We start from the raw sequence: 16,562 nt of genomic DNA, 5'->3' as shown, positions 1-16,562 counted from the left end.
ATGGTTAAGACCAAGGTAAAGCAGGACCTATGCAACAAGAGTTGTAGCTTTTGGGTCTGAGAAGGTCAGTGAAGTCCCCTCAGGATTTATCCTGAAATCCTGTACCTCAGATTGTAGAACCTTTGTCAGTGCAGCCATATGGAAAATCTTTCTTTTTGATGGACTAAGTAACTAGTAGCATAGATGAAACAAATTAGCATATATATTAAAATAATTTTAAGAAAATAGAATAGATAATCTGGGGAATTATTAGAACTAATCATGTAAACAAGTAAAACCAACATAGAATCGATGTGAAGATTAATCAAAGCACAAAGAACTGAAATTCCATTCGACTCATTCCATTCTATCCTCCTCCTATCTCCCCCAAAGTGTTAAAAGTCATCAAATTACAGGATACATGCATGTCCATGTTTACAGCAGCACAATTTATTACTGGAGTTTGATCTTGGAAAGAGGAAATACATCCACCAACAGATGAGTGAGTAAGGGAGATGTGTTACACACAGGGGAGTCCTCTGCAGTCTCATTCTGATGTTCAAGGTGCACTGTGTCACACACACTCTTTCTAAAGAACTCTGCCATGATGAGGACATTGACATTGAATTCACGTGTCCCTTGAATTCTTGACACTTCCCCAAATGTTGAATTTAATTAAGTTTTAATTAGTTTAAGCTTAGATGAATGTGGCCACTAGCTAGAACACCGAGTCTGTAGAGCAGAGATTTCCTGAGAGAGAACTGAAAAGAGTTTTCTTTCCACTCCTATTTCTCTTTGCACTCTGCTTCACTGTTTCTGTCCAACTCTTTCATAACTCACACCAATCTCTTTTGAGGTCAGCACAAAAGCTGGAAGCAAGTCTTTGGGAAAAAAATTTTATGAAAGCAATTAAAACTAGTGCAAATTATAAGGATCAACTTTTTTCAGAACTCTAGAAATCAACGGGGCTTTCAGTCATACAAGGAGCATTGGCTCAAGAGGATGCCATAAGGATTTCACTTGTCTCCTCTCACCCACTCTCTCCACCCACTCTCTCCAGCTCTGCAGTGACCGTAACAGTCTCCTGAGTCACAGTGACAACAAACAGTAGGCAGCCCGGAAGCTGGCTGATGATATTCAAGCTCTCCCAAGACTCATTCCAAAGAGCTGCTTCCATTTTCCCTCTCTCATGAGTCTCTAGAAGATCTTTTATGCAAGATCATTTTATTTCACCTAATCCAATCCCACTCAGCCACGAAGCCTTTCCCCAGGTGCATTTACTGGAAACAATCTGAGGAAATATGCTTAACTTTGCCAATGCCTGGTTTAGTGTACAAAGGTAGAAGCAATGATGAGTTCAGGAAAAAGAGAAAAAAAAGTTCCAAGAGAGCATCTGGAGAATGAAATGCTCACAGGGTATTTGGAAATGCCAAATACCAAAACAATGACTTACTTTACTTGAAACAGCTGTCATACAATGAAAGCAGCTTCCTATTTTCTTCCTATCCTTTCATTCGCCTCACTCCATGGTACATCAGAGGCACAGTCGTCCAGCTCCATAGCGCCATTCCACAGAGTTGGGATCATGTGTGTGCACAAGACCTTATGCATGCTAGCCAAACGCTTGACCACTGAGTTGCATTTCCAGGCTTCAGGCCCCAAATCATACATTTGAGCTAAATTTCAGATTCTGTGCAAGAATGACCTGCAAGCCAAATCCATCCACAGCTGTGAGGCTGAGATTGAGAAGTGCTTCAGCATGCACAGAAAGCCCCAAAGGATAAACTGGGACAAGGCTGGTTCCATCTGTTTAAGAACAACTATCAGTTGACCATTAAGATAACATAGCAGAGGCTTTAGCGAACACACGCAACAGAAGACATAAATATTACAAAAAATATTTCAGAAAGTCATTCAACAGTTAAAGAAATCTGGGAATGTGGTAGATGACTGTTTTCCCAGCACTCAGGAGACTGAGGCAGGAAGATTATGGCAAGTTCAAGGCCAGCAGGGGCTACAGTGAGTTCAAGGAAAACTCCCCGGAATACATCGGGAAATCCTGTCACAAAAATAAATGGAAGAAATAGAGCAACAAAAAGAAACAAAACAAGAGTCCTGAGTAGGAATATTGAAGGCAGCAAGAGAAAAAGTAGCTCGTGTGTATGAATCATCCTCTGTAGACTTAACCAAGAATCCCACTTCGGGACCTGGGGCAGCTGTGGGATGGCACGGCAGTTAGGAACACACAAGGCGAAATTACAAGATACTGAAGAAGCCAGAAGATAATAAATACCTTCTTTGAAAACTTTTATTCCAATAATTTATTATTTTTTTATTTTCTTTTTCTTTTTTTGTACTTTAGAGAAGGGTCTACAGGGTGTTCAGGGTCTCACTACTAGATCAGACTCATAGCGATCCACCTGTTTACAGCCTCCCAAGAGCTGGGATTACAGGAGTGTGCTACCACACCCAGTCTCGATTGCCAGCTCAGCACACCCCAGGGGCGGGGCCAGCAGGGCAGGCCTGGGGATCAAATCCCTGGCCCCTGTGCCTGCTTTCAGGCACTTTAATCCACTGAGCTATTTGGCCTGCCTATTACAATAAATTTTGAAAATTTTGGAGAAATAGACATATTCCTAGACTGATACAAATTACCAAAGCTATCCCAAGAAGACACAAAAATGCTGAAAACTCTAATAAAAAGCAATGAAATAAAAACAGTAATAAGGAATCTAGCTATTAAAGAAAAGCCCAGGCCCTGATGGATTCACTGCTGAATTCAGCAAAACTTTTAAGGATGTTATGTCACCCAAAGTCCTCAAATCCTTTAAAGAAATTGAAAGGTTTAGAGTGTTCCCAAATTCATTTATGGAAGCCAGAATCACCCTGAATCTAAAGCCAGAAAAAGAGTTAATTAAAAAAGGAAATGATAAGCCAACCTTCCTAATGAACATAAATGCAAACATCCTCAACAAGATGGTAGAAAATAAAAAAAGAGCACATCACTAAAAGCATCACACACCATGATCAGATTTCATCCAAGAAATGCAAGGATGGTTCAGCAAAGGTAATATATTACAGAAATAGTGCCACATGATAGCAGGAATAGATGCCAAAAATGCTTTCAGCAGAATCCAACACTCTTTCGTGATAAGAAACCTTAAGAAAATAGGTAGAGAAAGACTACACCTAAATTGCAGAGAAGCTATTTATGACAAGCTAAGCAACAGCCAACATCATAATAACTGGGGGAAAAGTAAAAGAATTTTTAAAAATCAGGATGAGATAAGGCTGACCTCTATCACCACTTCTACTCAATAAAGTAATTGAAAACAATCTGGCAATCGCTGTACTTGCCAGAGAAATCAAGCAAGATAAAGATATAAAAAGAGACACATGTTGGAAAGAAGAAATTTATGTTATTAGTTGCAGGTGACATAATACTCTATATAGAAGACACAAATACTGCCCCCAAAATTCTTAGAATAAATAACCGATTTTACCAACAAAGCAGGATCCACACACACAAAAAATAGCATTTTTGTATTCCAGTAATGAACAAAGTGAATAGGAAATTATAAAAACAGTACCAGTAATGGCAACTTCAAGAAAAAAGAAAAAGTGAAATTGCTTAGAATTCTCCTACCTAAGGAAGTGAAAGACTTCAACAAAAAGTTTACAGTACTCTGATAAAAAGGAGAATGAAGAAGACTTCAGAAAATGGAAAGCTGGCTACTGTTCCTGGATAGGTATAACCAATATTTTCAAATTGTCTGTACTCCCAAACCAGGCAGAATCTTTGCAGTCTGACTCCAAATACCAACAGCATACTTCACAAATCTACAGAAAACAGTCCTAAAATTCATCTGTTATGTTTTGTGTCTAGATGTCTCCCTCAAAGCCTCAGGCAGTCATGGGAAGGCTCCTGGAATTTGTGATTGATTACTGTGGCTGTGGATGCTAAACTTGCCCTGGGGCAGGTTATTTGCATTAAAATGTAAGGCAAGGAGAGAGGTTAGCTGGCTGCCTGAGCTGCGGCCACTCCTTTTGCTCTCTGCTCCTTGCTGCCACCATGAATGGCTGCCCTCTGCCATGTGCCGCTCTGCCTTGGAGCCAGCTGGGTATGCACTGAAACCTCCAGTAACAATGAGCTAGATAAACCTTTCCTTCCTTCATTTTGAGTGTTGAGTATTTGTCCCAGCAATGAGAGAAGAGTAACTGATACATCATTTGAACCAGAAGACAGGCAGAACAGCAAAAGAAATCTTGGGCAACAAAAGAAAAGCAGAAGGCATCAGAATGCCTGACTTCAAACTATACTGTAAAACTGAAGCATGATACTGGAACAAAAAGATGTGTAGATCCGTGGAACAGAATAGAGGACAGACAAACACCCTCAGACACACTCATGTAGTTGATCTTTGACAAAGGGATCAAAAGAATATATTGGAGGAAAGATAACCTATTAAACATTTGTGAACACTGAATAATGGATTCCAAAAAATTGAAACTGGATCCATATCTCTTACCAGGTATGACATTAATATCAAACTGGATCAAAGATCTAAACATTAAAATAGAAAATCTTGAATCTACTTTAAGATACATATATGCTGGAAGTCATAAGCGTTAGGGTTTTCCAAGAAGAACCACAAGCACACAAGAAATAATAGCAAAAATCAACAAATAGGATTAAATACAATAAAAAGTTCAAAAGAATCAATCAGAGAGGGAAGAAACAACCTGCACAATGGGAAAATACTTTCCAGCTATTCCTCAGAGGACTAACACCAAAAACATGTAACTGACAACAAAAATTAGTCAACTTAAAATATAAAAAATATCCATAAATGGGCAAGTGAAACGAACAGGCACCTCACAGTTCAAGAAGTCCAAATAGTCAACAGATACGAGAAAAGAAAACTGTCCAGCATCTCTAAACATTAGAGAAGTGCACATTAAAGCGGTGCTCACATTCATCTCACACCAGAAAGGGCAACCATCAGGAAATCGCCAATAGCAAACACCAGCATGGCTGTGGTAAGAGAGAAACCCTCCTGTGTCATTGCGGGGAACGTAAGCTAGTGCGACCACTGTGGAAATCAGTGTAGAAATAAAACTAGAAATGTTATGACCCAGCTGCCTTCTCAAAAAGCCTACAACATCAGGTTATAGGAGCACAGGCAAGTCAGTATGCGGAGCAGCACAACTGGAGATGTCTAAATCCTGAAGCAGCGCATATGTTCATCAACAGACAACTGGGTGAAGCAATGGGGTAAATTATACATAAGGAAATTCTATAAGCTCTAAAGAAGGACAATTATTTGTAGGAAAATGGATGCATCTAGAAAATATAATGTTGCGTGACACGAACCAGATCCATGAGCTCAAATGTCACATGGCATTTCTCATTTGAATAAGGCAAAGCACAAAGGAACTAGTAAGAGATGGATAGCAGAAGACGGGATGGACCCTGCAAGTGGGAAGGGCTCCAAGCAACCTAGGTTGAAGGGGATGGTGAGTTGAATAAAGACATGCTGTAATAAGGGATCCAATAACCTCAAATGAGTATAACCATTATACGATATTAGCAAATAGCATGCAAAAACATGAGCCAAGTTTAGCAATAAATATGAGCTAAGATTAGTAATATAAATAAGAATGAAAACGAAAAATGAGAATTTAAGGACAAAGGAGGAATGGGGGAGGGAAAAGGATTTAATTAAAAGAAACAAGTTTTGTGATGTATATGTACCAACCCCCCAAGATAATTGTAAACAGCATGTACTGCAAACATGTACCAATACAAAAAAAGGGCTGAAATAAAGACCATGAACAGGAAACTTTTATAATCTATAAAACTATCCTCTGATAAGGAGATACTAAGATCTTCCCAGATAACAGCAATAGAGTTTGTTGCCAATATAATCATCCAAAAGAAATATAAAAATAATTTCTTCCAGATGAAGTAAAAGAACACTGGAGTGTAAATCAAGACATGTGAGGAATTAAAGGCCAATGGAAAAGGTAAATATGTAGATTAACATTAAGAATACATCACAAACATATTTTTCATTTGTAACTCCTTTATTTCCTTTATCCTATTATACAATGATTTCATTTTTTAAATAGTTTTATTGAGAAACAAATAGCAATGAGACAGTTTCAAAACTGACTAGTAGGGCAGTTTCAATAATTAATACATTGTATATTGTTGTCTTCATAGTGGTTATTCATAGTACAAGATGTAGACATGATATCCTGTCTACAAACACTATTAGAACAAATCTTCTTATTCATTGAATTAAGAGAAAGTAGCTGTATATCTATCTTAACTATTTTGAATATACAGATACAAAATAGTCCATCATTTCTATCCCTTTTTTTGTTTAATTTTGTCAGATAAGGGTATTCCATTGTCTTTTAGATATTATAGGTGTAAAATAATTTCATAATATTGATTACAAATATTTTTGAAGAAACAGTGTTCAAGTATGTGATATGTATAAAAATAACACCATAAAGGCAAAAGATTGAATGGAGCTAAAGAGGAGAAAAGTTAATTTTAAATGGTACAGAAATTAATTTGGCATTAATCTAGCCTAGGTGTAAATTAAGACATTAATTATAACCCCCAGCATAATCACTGCGAAAATAACTCAACAGTACCTGACAAAGGAAATGACAAAGTAGTAAAAAGCTACTCTACAAAACATCTGTTTAACAGACTGCAGTAGAGCAATTGAAGGGGGAAAATGAAGGAGAACATGGCATATCATACATAGAAGAAAATAAATAGAAAAATAATGAATATAAATATTACATCAACGACAATATCAGAAAATGTATTGCACATGCTTAAAAAGGCAGGCAATAGCAGCAGCAGTTCTAAAAATTATTCAAACATATACCGCCTAGAAGAGACATGCTTCTCCACTTACCAGTCAATTTTTAAAATACAGGATGACGAAAAATTGCACATATTTTTCATAAATGTTACAAGACAATGTGACAGGAAATACAAAAATGATAATCTCACCAATATTTTTCCTGTGGCTGATACATCTTAAAACACAGCACGACCTTACAATCTACAGGGTAGTATTTAGTTTCTTTCCAAATTCAGTTTCATTATTGTTTTTCTTTGAATAGCGTGCTTCATGGTGTTTTACTGCCCTTTCCTTTTCTTCTGTGAGTGGTATGATTTCAGCCCAAGAAATGTAACGGTGCAGGTGTCAGTGGTGGACGCGCTGGGTGGTGCTTTGCTATCCATATTTTCACTTACTCAGTCTAGTAAACCTAAACAAAATTTCAAGTGACTTTTTGAATCCCCTTGTTTTTGTTTTCTTTTGAACCAGCTTGCTTTGACTGAATAGCAAATGAGTCCCATATTGTTTTCCGCAGAAGGTGCATAAATATTTTATACTAATATTTTCCTTCACTTTTGATTAAAGGACAGCTTGTTAGATATTGGGCAGCTCTGCCAACACCACTCATAGAATTATTATAATCATTGACCACTATTAGAATCTTTTAAGTTTCAATTCTCCTTTCAAGTTCTATCATTTCTGTATTATGGCTATAGTAGTTAACAATAAGATGTTTCTTTGTCTTTTCATTTCGGAACACAGAAATAAAGGAGTTACAAATGAAAAATAGGTTTGCAATGCCTCTCTGATATGCTGTCTCAGGTAGTCTTCCTTCATTGCTGGGACACGTACCTGCCACCCAAAATGGTGGAAGAGAAGGGTTATTTAACTCTCAGGTAATGGAGGTTTCAACCCATACTTGGGGGCTCCAAGGCAGAGTGGCACATGGCAGAGGGCAGCAGCTCACGGTGGCAGCAAAGAGCAGAGAGCAGCAGCAGCACCTGTACCTAGCCAGCCTCTCTCCCCTCCTTACATTGTAATGCAGAGTGTCCGCCCAGGGCACTCACACCCACAATCCCAGTGTTGGATCAAGAATCAATCATGTTGGGGCCGGGGAGATGGCTCAGTAGAATAAGTGTTTGCCTGGCAAGCACAAGGACCTGAGTTCAATCCCCAGTTCTGCCCAAAAAATAAAATAAAGAATCAATCATGAACTCCAGAAGCCGCCCCATGACTACATGAGGCTTTGGGGGGACAACTAGACGCAAACCATGACATATGCCAACATTTCTTCATATTCAGTCTCAGCGTCCATCCCAAACATGTCCATTTTGTATTATAGAAGAACATCCCTGAGTTCTGTAGAAGTATCAAAAATGTAACACGTGTATTTACAGTGAGAGTTTTTATAGCTTGCAGCAATAAATTAGAGGTTACTCTTCACAGATAAAATTAACATGAATTATTAAAAAAACATAAACAGAAATTACAATTAGAGTTCACTAGAAATAAATATCAAAAATATGCAGAAAATAGTATATTAAATATGCTGGGCCATGTATACCGCTCAGCAGCGCAGGGCCTGCCTGGCAAGCACGAGGTCCTGAGTTCAACTCCTGGGGCCAAAACAACAAAAAAATAAAAACCTATCCAGGGCTGGAGAGACAGCTCAGTGGTCTAAGTGTCTGCCTGGCAAGGATGCTGTGCTGGTTCTGCATCAAGCTGGCCACCAAAAACTAGACGTATTGGCAAACACCTGCAATGCCAGAGCAGGGGAGGCTGAGACAGGAGGATCGCTATGAGTCTGAGCAGCGTAGTGAGATCGTGTACCAATTAAATAAATAAATAAATGATTTCTTAAAAAACCTTCCAAACAAACAAATATATGACTGTATCTTGTGCAAACAAGAGTTGATTGGTTAAAATGACACTGGCTGGAGCAGTTCTAGGGTACTCAGTACGCAAGCACACACACAGCTTGAGTGACTCATGGGGTAAGCTGTTCAGCTGTTAAGGTACAAAGACACAAAGAGAGTGACAGGATAGAAAGTGAGACGCCCAGCAAATAGTGACCAAAAAGGGCTAAACAGTCTCAATCAAGTAAAACAGACTTGTGCTTCATGGAGGACTGCATTATGGCTGTCCCTCAGAATGTCCCTTTGCTGACCTCTTGAACCTGTAAACAGTTTCCTTTCCCATCAAAAGAGACTTTGAGGCTGAGATTATGTTAACCAGCTCAAGTAAAGAGACTCAGCACCAGACGGGATGGGGTCTTCTCGGAGGTCACATCCCGTCTGGACAGAGTCTGCTCAGCTGCCTCACTGGACAGGTAGTGCGCAGCAAACGAACTCGGTAACGTCCCCTGCCAATGAATGCTGTCAGCTCAGCCACTGGTGCTGTGTTCTTCAGCATGCAGGAGGTTAGCAGACCCAAGGTGGGCCCTCAGTCACAGAATGTTTGCGAGCCTTGTGGAGAAGCAGAGGTCCCTCTGTGGAGTCTGTGAGACTTGTCTCCGTGTCCTTCAAGGAACCTGAGGGCCACTCCGCCAGGTATGCAGACAAATGCTCAGCAAAGACCCTTCCAGATCAACTCCAATCTGTCGGCACGCTGGGCTTCACAGGCGAGGAGAGCTTGGCAGCTCACCGGGCTTTGCAGAGGTGGTGATTACATATCTCCCCCCGCTTCCTGCTGCTGGGTGAGCTACCTTTGCTTGCTCTCTGCCAGACCTGTAGGTCCTCTGTCACCTGATGGCTGAGCCCATGCCACTGATTCTCCCAACGCTGTGGGCTTGGGCCAGTGGCCTCTTCTAGACGTCCTTCCGCCAGCCCCCTTGACCCGAGTGTTCGGCCCCATCTTTCAGAAACTGACCTCTGCACACGAGCACATTCGTTGGTCTACAGATGTGGGTATTTCAGTCAAGGGTTGGAAAACCACCCTTCATTTGCTTCAGTACAGCTCCAGGACTACAGTGCCCCTCCCAAGCCCTGCATCCTGGGGTGTTGTCTGATCCCAGAGCTTTCTGTTCCCACATATTTTTTATCTGCGACTATGTGGGCTCCCTGGGGACGGAGCTGATGGGTTAATTCTGCAGCCTCAACCTTTAGCACTTTACCCTACACAAAGCAAGACTCTACCGTTGGGTGTTAGATTTACTGTTTGAATTAATGTTGTACTTACAATGTGAATCAATTGCTTTTCAGACTGGGGATCTGTAATTTATATGGCATCTCTAACTGAAAACAATAGTTTTAATTGCTTCTCTTTTTTCTTGTTTCACTTTCTCCTGTTGGTTTCTTAAGTTTTGCTTTCTAACCTCAAAGTCAAGAGGGCACCTTTGAGCTTAAATCCCTTGATACATGCCCCTCCAAGACTGTACAGAGCTCCAGTGATGTCCCTCAGGCCTCCGTTCCTAAACCAGATGTCGCCTGTCGTCCATCAGTGCTTTAATATAGCCAGGACTCTGGCGTTAGCACCAAAATGGTGCCCCTGTGAGGTGAGTTATCCAGACACAAATCATGCACAACTGGAGCTGAGTTTCTTCAATCCCCAAGAAGACTGACTACTGACAGCGACCCTTCCTAGTGCAGAGTAAGTGCTGAATGGAACGGCCTTCCCCAAGTGCTTCAGAACCCACAGAGAGCTGCGTCAGCGTCTTCACGGCTGGGGCTCTTGCTTTCCCCAGTGAGTGCTCAGCTCTCAGTCTAGAATGTGGATTTCGCTGTTGGCCACGTCTGCGATCTATCCTTAATACAACGCTGCCCTTCCTCCAGCTCGGCCTCCGGTTTTCCTCATTCTGCCATACACTCTGTGCTCTGGGTCTGGGACCCAGGGTCTTCCTCTTCACCGGTGCACTTCTGGTTATGCTTCTAGAGCATTACCCGACCTCAGGTTCTGAGTCAGCACTGGAGATGATTACCCTGCAGAGCCAGGAGAGCAGTACCATTGCCCACGTCCTTTGCAGAAGGGAAGAAGATCATCTGCTCTGCCCTATATAACCCCAGACCACATGACAATGCTCAGACATCAAGGGACACACAACCCCTCCATCATGACTCTCGACACTTGGAAGATTTCTAAAATAGAAGATGAAAGAAACTTGCTACAGTGAAGCCTTAGCAAGCCCACAAGTTCTGTGTCTCCTGCGGAAGTGATGTAACATGTCAGACGCTGCCAGTGCATAGCAGAGAGGGAACCCTTGCCGTATGGACCTCAAGGGATTCTTGGACAAGGAACTCACCAGTGCTGTTGGGGTGCTTGGGATGCTGGGTTATAAGCAAGAGGGAGTGCCAAGAGCTGCTGCAGCCATTGTGGAGCCAGAGGAGAGTCTCAGCTGAATATTCATCACACAAACAGCACCAAGAGGCAGAGAAAATTCAGGTCACGTGCTTGTTTGCCACAGTAGTAACTGAGCATCGGGAGATGGATGGACGCTCTCATTGCTTCAGGACAGCCCTCGAAATTATAACCTTCTCCGAAACTGTCTATCGTGATATGGCCAGAGCCCAGAATTTCCTACTAGCACGTGATTGTTTATTTGGAATTATGAGGGCTCCTTGTGGACAGAGTTTAGGACTTAATCCTATAGCCCCATTCCTTGTCACTTTACCCAGTGCAGAGCACGGCTCTTAATTACCTTGGAGGTTTACTGTCCAAATGAGTGTCGTGTTGATGAAGTGAAGAAGTTGCACGCCTACAGCTGGAAAGGCAACTTCTTCACACCGTCAGCAAGAGGCTGCCTTTCCAGCTGTGGGTCTGTAATTGCTATGCCATCTCTTATTGAAAACACAAACTTTAATAGCTTTACTTTTGTTTTCATAATAATATCAAAAATAGAATGCAATATTTAAGTTCATTTTATGAACATGTCATGATGGAAACTGGCTAAATTCAAGGTGCTTATGAAAAGTGCTTATTCTAGGCCTCACCTAGGCTTGTTTTCTCCCAAGCATATATTATAATCCCTGTGTATAATAGCTTTTTAATCACGATTTAATAAAAAAATTATGAAGAATTTGAATTTCAGGAATCAGCACCATACATCCAAATTATAGGATATAAATGCTTACTTGTGTCCTAGCACTTAGAGTGGATCTTATCAGGTTATCGAGCCTCTGATTTACTCCTGAGTGTGAAGTGTGGGGAGACCGGAGCCTACCCTCTCTCCCCTAGGCCTTTTCTAATCCCGTGTCATGTGCCCGTGCAGCTCCATGATGAAGTGTCCAGACCTCCAAAGGTCTTTGGAGATCTGATAGCAGCTCTAGTCCGCCATTTTAGGCTTTCATTTCTTTCTTGGTTTAACTTTGATGCCCTGCTGTCCCTCTCCATGTCCTCTCCGCTGGTTCGCCGGGCAGCCTACAGTATTCAGGATCAGAAGCAAAGACAACAGCCTCATTGAAAGCCCCACCAGCTCCTACAACCGTGCAAGCCAAGCCCCTGCAATAAATCCCTTTATCTCTCCTGCTGGTTCCATCTCCCCGTTGTGGCTGAAGGACCAACTTACTCTTATCACTGTTTTATTCCTACTGCAGCTTTATTAATAGCAAACACAGCAATAAACAATTAGGACTTTTCTGTTCTCAATCCATAGTAGCAGATTTTAATAATGCTATAATCTCAGCCTTATCTTGAGTCAGACCAAATAATTTTAGAGTTCGGAAGTGGCATACGTGATAGCTGCCAGGCCTGTTTCGGATGCTTGGCACGCTGCATCTCACAGCACAGCAGCAGAGAGCCTGCCGTTGGCAGGGAAGCCTCCATGTGCCAATGGCCCGAAGGGCAGCCAGCTTGCCAGCCTTGCCTGGAGGCATCAGCCCTTGCTTGACTGGCTCATAACTGTGCGTAGGGGCCAATTTAGGTAATAGACTTCCAGTTCTACAGAAGCAACAGTTCTCACTCAGTAAATCATAATTTGAAACAAATGAGATGAAAAAGCCCAAATCTAAATGTTAGCTCATCTCAAGACACCAACCTCTCAACTCCTTTTGCGGTCAAGATTCCAGACGATTTAGAGAGGCCCCTTAGCAGTCATGATTCAGATGGTAAGAGGAAAGGTCGGTAGGAGGCATGAAAAGAATCTACCATGAATAAGGACCAGCTCTGGCTAGAAAAAGTGGGATTCTTGCGCTTGGTATACCAGATTATTATTATTATTTTTTTTTTTGCAAATCAATAAGAAAAATGAAAGAACTCACCATAATTTAAAACGAAGATGATGACCAAGTATTAGAACTTGAATTTAGCATTCTTTTAAATTAGCATGTAAGAATGGCCTGGTGGAAGCATTTTGGTTAAGGGCGAAAAATAACTGCTGTTAATCAGCCAACATTGCTATTATTAGTACACTTTGGTATCACAAAACAGAACTGTTGTGAGCTGAGGAAGCTAGAAATTGATCAAGTGTGTGGAGGTGGGACTGGGCCTCAGGGCCTAAAGCAAGCAAGCTACCTCAGTCCTGAGATAAACATCCTGTCTGGTTCAGGCCAGCTGTTAGTCCCTAGGCCACTTTGTGTCACATGTTACTAACTTTGCAAAAGTATAGATGAAGGATCCTTTTGTTGTGCAACAGTTGTAGTCTTGCCCATCAGGCTGACCAGCAACCGCCTAGCCCAGCTTTTGTCTTCTTGTCTGTCTTTCTCATTTCTGCCGTGGTTTCTCCGCAAGTAGAAACCTATCACAGTGAGACCAATGGATCCCTACGTAGAAGACGGGAGACCTGCACTCAAGTGTTATTGAATACAAAATACAAAAACAGGTTAAATACGGAACAGAAGCTCAGCTACAGTTTTCCATCCCTAAAGCCAGCACTGGCAACAGGAAAACATGAAGTAGTAAATGAAACTTGCTAGTTTGAATCATGTTGGTTTTGTATCTAATTTTATATCAAATTGTCATATTTGTTTTAGTTTCATAACTCTATAAGAACTCTTTGTGAGGCTTCATCTCTATTTACTTTGTGTATGTTTTAACAACATAATTATAGAAGTGATTTCTGTTGTCAATGGGAAATTCGTTTTCTTTGGAGCAGTTGCTCTCAATCCTGCTGATTCTGACCCAATGGTTCTAATGTGGGTCTTGGGCTCTAGGACACCACTAATACCCAGTGCACAGCAACCATTATAGGATAATTAGAGAAGAAATAAAATATAGATGATTTGAACACAAAGATAACCAAACTGGCATAATTAACCTTTGCAAAACAATATACCCAATTAATATACATTTATTTCAATAGAACCTAGAATCTTTACCAAGATTATTTGATGGGCCATTAAAATACACACCTTCACTTGTCATAAAATGATTATAATATTTTATAATATGAGCTCTAGACATAATATGTATTGAATTCTAACAAAATCAAATAATTTTCCACATCAAAATGGAGTTATGCAAATAAGAAACAAGCTAAGGCCTTGAAAAACAAATTTCAAATGCATACATTTGATAACCTCATGTTTAAAATATAGGATTTCTGCTGATCAGTAAGAAGGCAAGCAACCAAGTTAAAAACCTAAGGAAAACATCGTGGCGTGGGCCAACATTCCGCAGAAGAAGTCGCAGGAATGTCCACTTGCTGTAGTTCCCAGGGAAATGCAAATTAGAGGGCTGAAATACTGCTACAGCATGAGCAAGGTGGTATGATAATGAAGTGTCCTAAAGCATGTTGGCAAGTGCCTTGTGTAAGCAGAACCACCACAGATTGCTGCTGGCAGTACAGAACCTTACAATTCCTTTGTGAAAACATGTTGGCAGCATCCTACAGCATTAGCCATTGTGCACACTCCGTCCTGTTGCTCAGCATGTCTGCTTCTAGGTGCTCGTTCAAGCAAAATGAAAATACAGCGCCAGGGACTGAGCTCAGAGCCCCATGTCTGCTAGAGAAGCGCCCTACTGCTGAGCAACTCCACCAGGCCTTCATATTGATTGCTATCTTGAGACAGGGTCTTTAGCATGAATGTGTGATTCTCCATTCGCAGCTGGAATTGTATGTTCCACTACATCTAGTTACTGATAGCTTTCGTTAACACTTGTGATAGGAACTGTACAACTGATATGCACCATATATGTGATACTATTGTGTGCTACACGAAAATCAAAATTTTAAAGTACCTTTATCATTTGTGTAACTGCAAAATATTTTTTATGCACACCATTTTAGCATTAGTTTTTACCTGGCAAACTATCAGAATACCTCTTTGTTCTTCTCTGTGCCCTCCACAATGAAGGCAGTACATAGGTTTTTCTCTATAGTAACATTCTTGTGACATGAGAAAAGTTATCACTAAATATACATAAAAAGAACCTTCCATTTTCTCACACACTTTCAATTGATTGATCCATTGCAATCATTGTTCAGTGGTTGAAATACATCATTGAAAAGAAAAGTATTTAAAGACAATTATGCAAATTATGGTTCGTCACATTTGGAGTCCAAAGAACTAAGGAAACAAAAAAAAAAAAAAAAAAATGAAAGACATTATTCCAAGGGAAGGAACCACTGGGATGAGGGGAAGGAAGGAAGGAAGGAAGGAAGGAAGGAAGGAAGGAAGGAAGGAAGGAAGGAAGGAGGGAGGGAGGGAGGGAGGGAGGGAAAGATGAAAGGAAGGACAGAAGGAAGAAAGAAAGAAAGAAAGAAAGAAAGAAAGAAAGAAAGAAAGAAAGAAAGAAAGAAAGACAACATATATGTTTATGCATAGGATAATTTGGATAGTTATACTGCTGATTTCTGCTGGTCTGTTGAAAGAGCAATTAATGCTTGTATTTTTTTTCTCTCCTTTTGGATTTTTCATAATTTTTGACCAATCTTACAGTCTTATATCTAGAAATCTGCACAGCTGATTTGAAGACAATAACATGCAATGTAACAGCCATTGTTGAATTTCTATCATTTTCTTTTGTGAAATTCTGTATCATTCCTAATATATTTTTCACTATTTGTGTATTCTCTTTAAAATTAAAAAAAATTAAAACCATGATACTCAACAATCTATTTTAATTATAAATCAGACTTGGTTACCTTGGTTGTACAAAAATAAATCTGTGGCACTCAAAAAAATGTATCTCAAGTGTTAAAAAAATGAAAATGTAAGTTGTATTGGAATGTGCATGGAAACTACTCATCAATCCAAGAATGGACCAAATAATTGTTGTATTTCATATCCTGGAAGATTTCACATTAGTGAAATATGGAACTCATAAGACATAAGTAAATGCAAAAGACAATATGCTAAGTGCAAAGACAGGTGCAGGTTGTGTACTGCGTGGTTCCATTTACAGAGCGTTTCAGAACCGCTGAGCAGGCTGGCAGTTCCCACGGTCCCAACATTCTGGGACGCTGAAGAAAGAGGATCACAAGTGTGATCCCAGAAACCTTGAAAACTTAGCAAAACTCTGAATCAAAATGAAAAATAAAAATGGGTTGGGAACATACATAATATATCTTGCTTTTTTTTTCCAATTACCATCCCCTCCCTTCAACCCCTCTTCCCCTCATTTACAGAACTTTATTTTCCATTTTTCCTTTTTATTCTCTTTTAATACATTTTCCTTCCTTCTTTCCCTCCTTATTCCCCTTTCCATTTGAATATTTTTTCTACTTCCAAAGAATCAAAATATAAACAGATGCCATTTCCCTATGATGAATGTGATCCTTATGTGTATCTAGAGTGTACCAATAGAATTAATTTTTTTAAAAAAATACTTAAAACTAAAAAA

The sequence above is a fragment of the Octodon degus genome, unplaced genomic scaffold (assembly GCF_000260255.1).
Source record: "Octodon degus isolate 3935 unplaced genomic scaffold, OctDeg1.0 scaffold00014, whole genome shotgun sequence".
Lineage (NCBI taxonomy): Eukaryota > Metazoa > Chordata > Mammalia > Rodentia > Octodontidae > Octodon > Octodon degus.
This window is presented reverse-complemented; position numbering follows the sequence as displayed.